The 11,966-nt window shown below is 48.6% G+C and overlaps 1 long non-coding RNA gene across 1 annotated transcript; it reads left to right on the top strand.

Annotated features, from left to right (window-relative positions):
- The first annotated feature begins 977 nt into the window (after positions 1-977).
- Positions 978-2,567, top strand: LOC309616278. Its single transcript, XR_014237408.1, has 2 exons — positions 978-1,101; positions 1,599-2,567. It is a non-coding gene; the product is annotated as an uncharacterized lncRNA (long non-coding RNA).
- Positions 2,568-11,966: the final 9,399 nt, after the last annotated feature.

Below are 11,966 nucleotides of genomic sequence, written 5' to 3'. Positions count from 1 at the left end.
ATGCTCTGTCTCATTCTACCCGTGATGGAGGGTGGTTATTAACAAAAGTGGGACTCACCGCTGATTACCTTCCCCACCCCATTAATTTTCATTTTCCCTGGATCCTTCGAGGCAGGTGGTGGGCTGAGGCAGTGGGGACTGGAGTGTGCATGTTACTTGCTCCTGATTTCTGAGTTAGACCATCTTAGACCGTCTGCCAGGGGTTTTTCTGCTCAGTGTCCTGGCTACACATCCATGCTCACTTATCACCAGCTAATTCTTCTCTTTTTCCCCATATAATCCAGAGTCCTTTCTTCAGTCCCTATGCCAGGAGCACTGAGGAACCACAGGTAGCCTAGGGCATCCGTCTCACACCTGGTCAAGGGACTCTGCCAGCCGAGAGAGCTCAGCCAGGGGAGAAGCCAGGGCAGCCCCCAGACTGAACAGTAGCTGGCTTCTCTGTGGGCAATCCACAAAGAGTGATCAGTGGGGTGTCTCCTGGTACATTTCAGTAGGTGAAGATTTGCTCATGGAAGCAGTTCTCAGTACTCATATTGCATCAGAAGAACCTGGAGAGCTTTTCCTAACTCCAGATGCCTGGGCCCTGTCTCCAACACTTAGTTTCAAGCGTGGCCCAGGTGATTCTAATATATAGCCAGGGTCGAGAACTACTGATCCATGGCCTCCTCCCCTTCATGCAGATGAATGCATGACTTATGGACCTCCTCCAAGTAATCTGTATTTTAATACTGCATCTGGTCAACACGAAGAAATGAATCCCTAATGGTGAAATATAGAAGTGGAAGTGGCATTTTGGGCAGGGTGGTGATGGTACACTTATCTCTTGAGATGTAAAAGTTCCTCTGCAACTCACAAGGCAAGCCCTCATTGCCATAATTTGCACTGCTGCCTATCTTTGGAGGGGATGCCCTGCTATGAATTAAACTTGTATTTTCCCCTTTTCTCCACAGTAAGAGTTCCCATGCACAGGGACAGAATGGACATCCCCTAAGTAATCTGTATTTTAATACTGCATCTGGTCAATGCAAAGGAATGAATCCCTAATGGTGAAATATCTGGGAAGTGGAAGTGGTGTAACCTCCTCGGAAAGATCGGGGAGAGGTAACTAGGCCAATTGCCCTGAGAACAGAAGCAACCTAGCCAGAGTTGGGTGTTCACTGTGGGGCAAGGGGGTGGTGGTCCTGAGTCTGTGGGTGGAAGATGAGGGAACAGGCCCAAGTGGGGGCTCACTGGTGGTTGCAGGCACCCATGGGAGCTCAAGCTCTACACAGTAGGCCAAATCTGGGGTGGGTTTCCTGCTTTGCTTTCTTCTGCAGAGAGGTTGCAGAGAGGCCTCTGGTCACATTTTGAGCCCCTCATCCGTGAGCCCTCATCTTCGGTACCTGGTGGCCGTTGACTTTTCTCCTCTCTCCTGAGCTCTCTGAGGCTACTTGCTGCCCCTGTAACTGGTGACCAGAACCACAGGTCACCTCCTGGGTTTGTGAAGGGTGGGCAGTGAGCAGTGCGAGAGCTTTAGAGACCTGTGCATGCCTGGATTTCAGGGGCGGTGCTTGGGCAGATGGGGCTCCGGGGACTATATTGCTTCTTTTTCCTTTCAGCAAGCTGGGTCCAGAAGAGAGAAGAATAGTCCCCACTCCGGGAACCCTGGACCTGAGTTCCCCTCCCCCATGAGGGCTCTTCTTAAATGATGGAAGGGGATGGAAGGAGCCAGAAGTGGGTGGAGGCGGTGGAAGGGCCCATGGACCACTCTATGTAGGGCTTTGGAAGCTTGGGGACCAGACCTTCTTAGATGGACCGGATACCTTGATGGTGCAAGTGATATAGGAGGCTTGTGGGTCTTCAGCTGGGCCTCCAAAGAGCACAGGGCTTGAGGTATGGAAGGAGGCAGGAGGAGGAAACAGCAGAAGCAAAGACCTGGCAATGAGTGCTCAACACAGCCAACATCTCTGCTCAAGGAGTTTCACGGCAGCTGGGTCATAATTTTGCAGGTGGAGAAACTGATAGTCAGGTGAGAGGAACCAGGACTTAGGGCAGATTGCTGTCTAGCCACTGAGCTTCCTTCTTGGAGTTCGTTCATTCCTTCATTCATTCACTAGCTATTTCCTGAGCACCTACTGTTTGCCAAGCCCTGGCTACAGAGGGATGGAGGGACGGGCTGGGAGGTGAACTAGGTAGGAAGTCAGGGAAGGCTTCTCTGAGGAGGTAACACTGGAGCTGAAGCAGGTATAAGATGATATCTATAGATGTTAATACAGAGATATATAGACATACATATGTATGGTATATTATGTAATAATACATCACATCACGTCACACCCCACCAGGTGAAGACACAGGGGAGTCACAAAGAGTGGTCCAGGCGGGGCCACAGCCTTGGCAAAAGCCCTGAGGTCAGAATAAACTTGGTGTGTTCAAGGGCACAGTTGATTGTGTGGGAGCGTAGCCTGCGAGGGGTTGGAGAGGGGGCTGCGGCCACTTCCTGAGGAGCCTTGTTGTTCCAAGTGCAATGGGGAGACACGGAGGGTTTTAACCACAGGAGCATCAATACCTGATGTATAATTTTTTTTTTAAATAAATTTATCTATTTTCTTTATTTTTGGCTGCGTTGGGTCTTCATTGCTGCGCGCGGGCTTTCTCTAGTTGCGGCGAGCGGGGGCTACTCTTCGTTGCGGTGTGTGGGCTTCTCACTGCGGTGGCTTCTCTTGTTGTGGAGCACAGGCTCTAGGTGCACGGGCTTCAGTAGTTGTGGCTCACGGGCTTAGTTGCTCCACGGCACGTGGGATCTTCCCGGACCAGGGCTCGAACCTGTGTCCCCTGCACTGGCAGGCGGACTCTCAACCACTGCGCCACCAGGGAAGCCCCGAGACCTCACGTATAATTTTTAAAAGACCACTTTGGTTGTCCTGTGGAGGATGGATTGGGGCGGGCAAGAAGCAGGGATGGGCTGGGATGCTCCCAGGAGGATTCCCAGTAGTCTGGATTCCAGGTTAACACAAGCTTGGTGGCAGCAGTGGACATAGAGAGAAGTGGGCAAATTCACTCTACACTTTAGCAGGAGAGAGGACGGTAATCCAGGGATCCTACCCCAGTAGGGAGGCCATCATCAATAAGAGCAATTCCAAGAGGGTTTCTAAGGGTAGCTGCCTCTCTGGCCTCCCCGGCAGCTCTGGAAGTGCCTTTGTTTTCCATCTGCTCTGGTGTTTGTGATTAAATTGATCTGCGTGTAATTGATGTTGCTTCTCGCCAATCCACAAACCGGACCGTATCCATGGGGCCACATTGCTGTCCACAGCACAATTGCTCAACAAAATCCTCCTCCCCTCCCCTTCCCAGATGAAAGCTGTGGGCGCAACCAACAGCAACAAAAATTTTGGCCCCTGTCATTTTTATGATTCCTGAAGAGTGTCAGCCAGGGTTTCAAGACAACACATGTTCCCAGAAAATAGCCCTGGCTTCGAGATGCTACAGGCATTATCCTATTCAAATCACAAACAGATAAATCATCGCTCCTCACCGTCTCCAGTTAGCCGCTTCGGAAATTAGAAGAGCTTGCATATGCACTGTAGTCGGGTTCTGTCAAATTGGAAATGCTTATGATAATCGGGATGCAGCATAAATGCGAAGTTGCGGAGTGTGTAAATAACCAATTATGAGGTTTTTAAAGGAGAAGCTTGTTTGGTTCTGAGAGACGGATCCTCCCCAGTGGAACTCGCTTTTGCCTTTGCACGATATGGATGCAATTTAAAGTATCCCTGGGTGTTCTCCTCGCGCTATTTATTTAAGGTATTTATACAAGAATAAACTCTATCGAGAGAAGCAGCATAGATTGAGAGGCCCTTGCTGAAGCCAGAGTGATATTGATTACAATTGCAGAAGACGGTGATGTCAGGTCACCTTCCCACCATTGATTGTTGATTGCTCTATAACACCCACTTCTCCAGCCCTCCCCTCCTCCCCTCTGCCAATCACAGCCACATTAATTTTGGGGACAAATTTAATCATTGCTCCCTTGCAGTCCTGTTGCAATTCCAAGTCATTTTTCACACACAGTAAAATTGTGGTCAGGCTGCGGGAAGGGAATTGTGAGAGAAGCAGGCTACTGCAGAAAGATACAGCACATTTCCATCGTTTAATGAGGAGAGCTGGAAGACTAGTTAATTCTCTCTGATTATGCTACGGCTCAATCTGGGTATTGGGCTGTGCAGAAGAATGCAGGATTGACTCTTTCAACTGCTAGGAAAATTCCCCTGTCTTTGTCAGTCATGGGTGGCCTTCCACCCTCTTGGGGTGTGATGGCAGAAAATAAAACAGCCTGGCAGATGAGCTACCTACCTGCTTAACCAGGACTGAGAGCAACAAGGGCCAGACCAGCAGTTACCGCTGGGGTTGGTGTTAATTTCATCACCTCTGTAGCCTGTTTGGAAAAAACCAAAGAGACTAACTAAGCGCTTTGGACTGCAAAGATTTTAATCTTACCAATACAGATAGCCAAGTGAATCCTTAATTAACTTTGCAAAGTAGGATCTAAATCTTTACCAGTTCAAGTTTTCTCAGTGTAATGGAAAGATCAACATCGTGTAGCAAGTAGTCAATCATTCTTTCATTCATTCATTCATTCATTCGTTTTATAAGTATTTTGGTGCTAGGTGCTGGCAATCCAGGGCTGAACAAAACTTGCCTTTCTGGAGTTTATATTCTAGAAAGAGCAGTGTTTTTTTTTCTTAATTGTGATAAGAACACAACGGGAGGTCTATTCTCTTAATTATTCACTGTGCCATATGTTATTGTTGACTATAGGTACAATGCTGTACAGGTCTCTAGAGCTCACTCATCTTACTTAACTGAAACTTTATACCTGTTCGTGAATAATTCTCCATTTCCCCTTCACCCCTCCTCCCCCTAGTAACCACCATTCCCGTCTTTGATTTTATGATTTTGACTCTTTTATATACCTCGTATAAGTGGAATCATGCAGTACGTGTCTTTCTGTGTCTGGCTTATTTCACTAGCATAATTTCTTCAATGTTCATCCATGTCGTTGCGTACTGCAGGAGTTCCTTCTTTTTGAAGGCTGTGTAGTCTTCCATTACACCACGGTTTCTTGATCCATTCGTCTGTCAATGAACATTGAGGTTGTTTCCACATCGTAGCTATTTTGCCTAGTGCTGCGATGAACATAGGCATATACAAACGGCTGACAAGTATATGAAAAAATGCACTTTGTCACTAATCATCAGGGAAATGCAAATCAGAACCACCAACGTCTCACACGCCAGGATGGCTTTATCAAAAAACAACAAAAACACAAACCCCAAAACCAGAAGACAGCAAGTGCTGGTGAAGATGTGGAGGAATTGGGAACACTTGGCACTGTTGGTGGGAATGCGAGATGGTGCAACTGCTATGGAAAACAGTATGGAGGTTCCTCACAGAATTAAACATAAAACTACCATGTGATCCAGCAGTCACACTTCTGGGTATATATCCCCAAATCCCTGAAATCAGCATCTCAAAGAGATATTAACTCATGTCCGGAGCAGTGGTTTTTAGGCTTTAGCATGTTTCAGAATTACCTGGAGGGGTTGTTAAAAGGTCTGTTTCTGGGCTCCTCCCACCTGCAGAGTCTCTGATTCAAACAGGTCTAGGGTGGGTTCTGTAGTTTGCGTTTCTAACAAGTCCCTAAGTGCTGCTGCAGCTGGTCCAGGGAGCCCCACTTTGAGAAGAACTACACTAGTTAGAGCAGTAGATGTCAAGTCTGGTTGCACATTAAAATCACCTTCTGAAAGCTTTGGAAAAATCCCCATGCCTGGGTGCCCACTGCCAGTGATGCTGATTTAATTAGTCTGAGCAGGGGTCTAGGCAGGGGTGTTTTTGAAAAGAGCACCCATCCCAGGTGATTCTGTGCAGTTGGGTTGGAAAACACTGCTTCATTTGCACACGAGGAGTAGAGGATGGAAGGTTTCAGCGCAGGAGCTGTGAGTCTGACAGATGTCACTTGGCACTCTGGTTCCATTCCTAGCCCTGGCAAATGACTTGATCTTTCCATGCCTCAGTGTCCTCATCTGTAACGATCAGAATATCCAATTCGTAGAGCTGTGGTGAGGATTGAGGGAAGTAATATATATGCCTGGCATATAGCAAGCCCTCGATCCATGCTGGCTTTTAGCATTGTTTTTAGAGTGGTGCACACAGCATGGCTCTACCAATTTTAATTTAATTATTCGGTATATTTCCAGTTAAATTCCTTGCCTGTTAAGATACCAGCAGAGACTTACTTTATTTGTCTTTCTTAGACTTGCCATTTGCCCTGATGCTGTCTAGAGGGATCCCCGCCGCCTTCCTTCCCTTTCTTCATTCAAACACCAATAATAAGGTCCTCATGCTTCTCTGACAGCCCAAACTTCTTAGCAAAAGTGTCTTGTTTGCAGCTGTGGAAACATTCGTCATCCAGTGTAACCAAGCAAAACGCCCCACCCTGGGATGTGTCTAATACACATGCTGGAGATGCGGTGCCAGGAGAGCAAATGGTACCCGAGAATAATTCCTCAAATGAGCCACAGGCACGTAGTGAAAGCTATTGGAAGCCAGAGGACCCATTTTTAAAAATTTGATTGACGGTCAAGTTTACTCCTCTTTCCATCACTTTCTCATGACCTGCTATGGTTTAGACTGTGTGTATTTAAAGTCATTCTCTTTGGGTGGGGAGAGGATGACGGGACCGACGAGAGTTTGGGAAGGAGACTAGGCATGTGCATGAGGGTGGAAGGCATGACGAGGGGACCCTGGGCTGGTCTAGGAGATGGTTTGGGGTGGGTTCAGGGTTCCCAGAGGGAGGGGTAGGGAAGAGAATGTGCTCTCTTGCATTAGCCTTGTTGGACATCACTGAAGCTAAATTTATACATGGCACCCGCTGAGACCAGGAATCCAGACTAGTCTCAGGGTGGGGAAAGCAGGCAACTGGAACAGGACCAGTTGTTCAGAGGCTCTTATAAAACAGTCCGACTTGCCTTTCACTTGGGTTATCCGGGGGACACAGCATCCTCCTTCTGGGTCGTCCACAAATTGAGGTCGTAGAGCCCAGTGGTCAAGAATAATGGCTCTGGGATCAGAAACAGCCCTGGGCATGAGTTCTTGCCGCCTCCTCTTGCTAGGTTGTGTAACCTTGGGTAAGTGCTTTTTCTGGTTGAGTTTGTTTCCTCATCTGTAAAATGGGTATAATAAAAGTCCAGTAGCCAGAGTACAGGGCTGTCACAAGGATTGAATGAGGTTATGTTTGTAAAGTACTTACACCTCCTGGTGTATGATAACTGCTGCCCTTCAACTATCCAACAACTCTTATTTAGCCCTACTACATGCCTGGAGCCACTCACACGGGAGCTGGCACACAAGGGTGAACAAGGCAGGCATGGCCCTTGCCCTCCAAAAGCTTATATCCTGGAACAGAGAGGCTGAATAAAGAACAACAATCAGGGGCTTCCCTGGTGGCGCAGTGGTTGAGAATCTGCCTGCCAATGCAGGGGACATAGGTTCGAGCCCTGGTCTGGGAAGATCCCACATGCCGCGGAGCAGCTGGGCCCGTGGGTCACAATTACTGAGCCTGCGCGTCTGGAGCCTGTGCTCTGCAACGAGAGAGACCGCAACAGTGAGAGGCCCGCGCACCGCGATGAAGAGTGGCCCCCGCTTGCTGCAACTAGAGAAAGCCCTCGCACAGAAACGAAGACCCAACACAGCCAAAAATAAATAAATAAATAAATAAATAAATAAATAAATAAAAGAACAACAATCAGTCAATCCATCAATTAAAAAACAAGGGCAATGAGGTGGCATTGAATGCTATGCTAATAATTAAAATAGGGTGCCGTGAAAGAGAGGGAAAGGGCCCACATTCCACTGGGTGGCAAGATAAGGTCTCTGTGAGGAGGGAACATGGAAGTTGTGACAATGAGGAGACAGCCACGCCAGTCTCTGGAACAACAGCATCCTGGGCAGGGGACCAGCATGTGCAAAGGTCCTGAGGCTGGAGCCTGCAGAGGACGAGGGACAGAAAGGAGGCCAGGGTGCTGATGCAGAGTGAACCGGGGGGAGAGTAGAAGGAGGTGAAATGGTAGAAAGAGAAAAGAACCAGATCGTACAGGGCCTCATGGGCTCTGGGAAGGACTTTGGATGCTCTGAGTGCAGTGGGGAGGCCCTGGGAAGGTTCGTGCAGGTGAGGGAGCGACTTGGTATGATTTTCAGTCTCAGATAATCCCTGGGGCTGCTCTGGGACAACAGACTGAAGGGCGAGAACGGAAGCAGGGAGACCAGAGTGAGGGCTCCTGCCATCTTGCGGGGGAGATGCCAGCAGCTCAGCTGCCCCTGTCAACATCTGCTTTCAGCCTGCCTGCCCTCACTCGGGGTGGGAAGCAGAGAGCAGAGCCTCCAGTCCAATCCCTCCGAAACCTGGCTGCAGCGGCTGGAGAATGGGTTTTGGTCCTCCTCACCGTGCGTCCCCTGGTCTCGGGGAAGCGAGCTGAGATGCAGCTGAAGGGAAGACCCCTCCCATGCATAGGTCCCCAAAGCCCTTCCGGTCCTGCTGGGAAGCAGGACGCTGGCCATCACCTGCCCTGGGGTGGCACCGGGTGGTTTCCAGGGGGTTTCTTGGCTCACTTCCGCCCTTGGAAGCAAACACATCACCAACACGTGTAGGAAACACGTGTGCTCTGCCTTCTGCCCAGACGCCCAGCCAACCATTAGGAAGTTGCTTGGAATTTTTATCCCCATCTTGCTGGGTCCATCTGGTTTGGATACCCTGATGTCTGACTGGCTCCACCCCTGGCCCTCTGGCCCTCTCGCAGGCTTGGGTCTATCTGAAGGCCTCTGGGGTAGAAAGGAATTAGGGACACATGAGGAGGAAGCAGGGTTACACAGAAAGCATCCCTTGTCCACGCCAGGTGGCACAGGACTCCCTGGGCAGGTTGGCAGGCTTGAGTCTATCAAACCAGACTTCCTTCTGGGGCCCCTACCTCCCCAGCCTGTTTCATGCAACCAGATAATTCGATTTTCCATTGAAATAAATTTCTCCTCTTTGTCTGGTGCCCTATGGAAGCCCCCAGCTTGAAGAAATCCCTCCCCATCCTATGTTTTTTCAGCCCATCTTTGTATTCCTTCGATTTTTATAGCCGACCATTTTGTACGTGAACTAAGTACTAAACAAGCGTTATTACTGCTTTGTGCACCGCACACCACAGAGGCATAAATCCCATATTAACCTCATCCTAAAGACTGGCTGAATGCATTTTAATAAATGTCCCAAATGGTTTCAGTGTCTAGTAGCCAAACGGAATAAAAAATGCACACACATTACAGGATGTTATGAACCTTTCTATCAAAAGTAATAATAAACAGACTGCTTGTTGGGCTTGGTGATTGGGTTACATTTTTAAACAGTATATTGAGAGACAAATCAAGGTGGAGCTGAGATGATTCTGCGGTGAGATCTAAGGGAGCACAGCAATTTCCAGGGGTTTACGACGAGCAGGTAGACATCTCCCTTTGCCTCATGATACATTTTCATTCTGAGCTCTCATTCTAAACGGTACCAAGAGAAATGAGCAAATTAAGAAATCTCTGCTGCGCTCAGATATTGAATCTAAGCAGCTAGATAAAGGCCGGGACGCACATCATTTGTCAGCAGAATAAAAATTCAGATGAGGTATTTTCCTGATGCTGTGCCAAGCACATTAGGAAAGCATTTTATTTTCATGTGTCAGAGACGGCATACTATTGGGGCCAAACTTCATCAGCGTACAAGGTGTTACTTGAAGTCAGGCACAGCACAGGCTTCTATCCTGGGCAGCACATGAAGATACGGGGCCTCTGTCACCAGGCTGCCTTTTTCATCCCCAGTCTGGGATTTCCACTCGTAAAGTTTCAGAAGTTAATTAGCCCTTTTGGTCATCAGCCCAAGGTAGATAAGATATCCTGCCGGTGGCCATTTTGGATGTGCAGATGTCTTGGTCTGGGCACATCTGTAGGCAATCACTCTGCTTTCTGAGCGGGAATGGTGTTTTATTATGAGATTAGATATGTAATCTTGGATAAATAGTAGAAATGGGAGGACTTCGGTTGGAAGACTTGTTTTCTCTCCCGGAGAGCAGTGTAAATAGCAAACCAGAAACGATTCGCTCATTATTGAAGCAATAATTGAACTTGCCAGTCTCCTCCCTTCTGGTGGGACCTCAGGGGTCAGCGTCAAACTCTTGGCAAAGGAGGCGTCATGGGGTGCCCGGCCAGGCGCAGGGTATGGGGTTGGCGCGCACTGGCTGGGGCCTCTGCTGAGGAGGTGGGTGCTTTGGGGGTCTGGCCACCAGGGGGTCTGGACTGCATCTCAGTGCCTCTTTGCATTTTTGGAGGGTAGCTCTTCCACAAGCCCCGCCAAACGTCTTCCAAGGGTGAGGATTGCTGAAATGAGGAGGTGGCATGGAGGCGGTCCAGGCTGTTACTGATACCTTTCCCCAATTCTGGTAATACACATAATGATGTTACTCAGTTTTGTTTTACATTTCCAAAACAGATGTACCGAATCCCTGTAAAATGATCTATGGTAATGCACTTAATTTTAATCTTCAATGTTAAAAGTAAAAACTGATCACGGAAAGCAGAAACATGTGTCACTTTACCATAAGTTGGCACAAGACACAGCTTCCCCCTTGCCACTTAACCGTTTGGGTTCTGCTGTCGGCTTTCTTCTGATTTTGCCCTCCTCGTTAGTTTCCTCCTCATTTCTCCAGAAGCCACCCACTGCCGGGTCTCTTCTGCAGCTGGTGGGCACTCCTTGCCTTGGGGTGTCTCCCAGTGTGGCAAAGCTTGTTGCTTTGGGCTACTGTGAGTGGGCTCTGCAAGGCGCATGTCCACTGTGGTTTGGAAAGTTGGAAAAAGAAGTCTCAAAATCTTGTTAGATTGTGAAAAAGTCAATGGAAAATGAGTGCTCCCCTGACAAAGATGCTGGTTAATATTAAAGCAAGTTGGGTAATAATTACCAAACAACTTTATTCATGAGCAAGGGGCAAAGTAAAAGCCCTGAAGTTTTCTTCTAGAAGTTGGTAGTAGTTTCTTAGCAGAGATGGTCAGGCTACTCAGAGGCTCAACATAGGCCGCAATTAGGAAAGTCAACCTGGAAATAAGGAGGGATTCTTGGAAATGTGAAAACAAAGGTGCACCCTCATCATGGATCAGAGGAACTTGGAATGGTGGGATGCAGGATCATAATTTTTCTCCCCGTGCAAAACAACTGACCCCAAAACTTTGCTCATTCCCAGCTGAGCGTCCCACATGGTGCCAGGTTTTTTCTGAATAGCTCCTGGTGGCCGACACTGAATGGTGTGACATTTCTGAAACTTTACCCTTTGACCTCAAGGTTAAGAAAAGTTGAAAGCAGATGGACGTCTTTTGTACCAGAACTGGGTGGAGGTTGGGGGGGTGTACAGAATGCCATGACCGATGGGGTTGACCTCTTGGGAGCAGATACCCATGAGACACCCCAGTAGACGAATAAGCTCAGGCAGAAGGAAAGGCATACCGGCTCTGGAGACCATGAAAGCCCAGGCAGAGTGTGGGGACCCACAGTGGTGGGTACCACTGGGTGCTCAGCATCAGGCGAGGTAGCAGGGGCCAGGTTACAGAGGGCCTGTGCTAAGGAGTTTCAGACCTGAGCCTGAGGCTGATGGGGAACCTCGGAGGGAAGTGACCAGCGACTTGTGACTTAGAAAGATCTCTTGGACAGCTCGGTGGGCAGGACTGAAGGCACAGAGCCCAAAGAAGAGATGCTGGTCTTTTCCAGTTCTGACATCTGTCCTTTGCTCACCTGCAGGGGCATCTGGTCCTCACTGGGCCCCCTGCTTTTGCTCCTTGTTCTTTCCATTGCATCCCATCCTCTCTGTGCTTTGCATCCAAGATTCAGATAACTTCTTTCTCCTTCTGGGATCCCA

Source organism: Balaenoptera borealis, assembly GCF_965194805.1.
Source record: "Balaenoptera borealis genome assembly, chromosome: 19".
NCBI lineage: Eukaryota > Metazoa > Chordata > Mammalia > Artiodactyla > Balaenopteridae > Balaenoptera > Balaenoptera borealis.
Note: the sequence above shows the minus strand (reverse complement) of the source record. Positions and strands in the feature narration are given on the sequence as shown.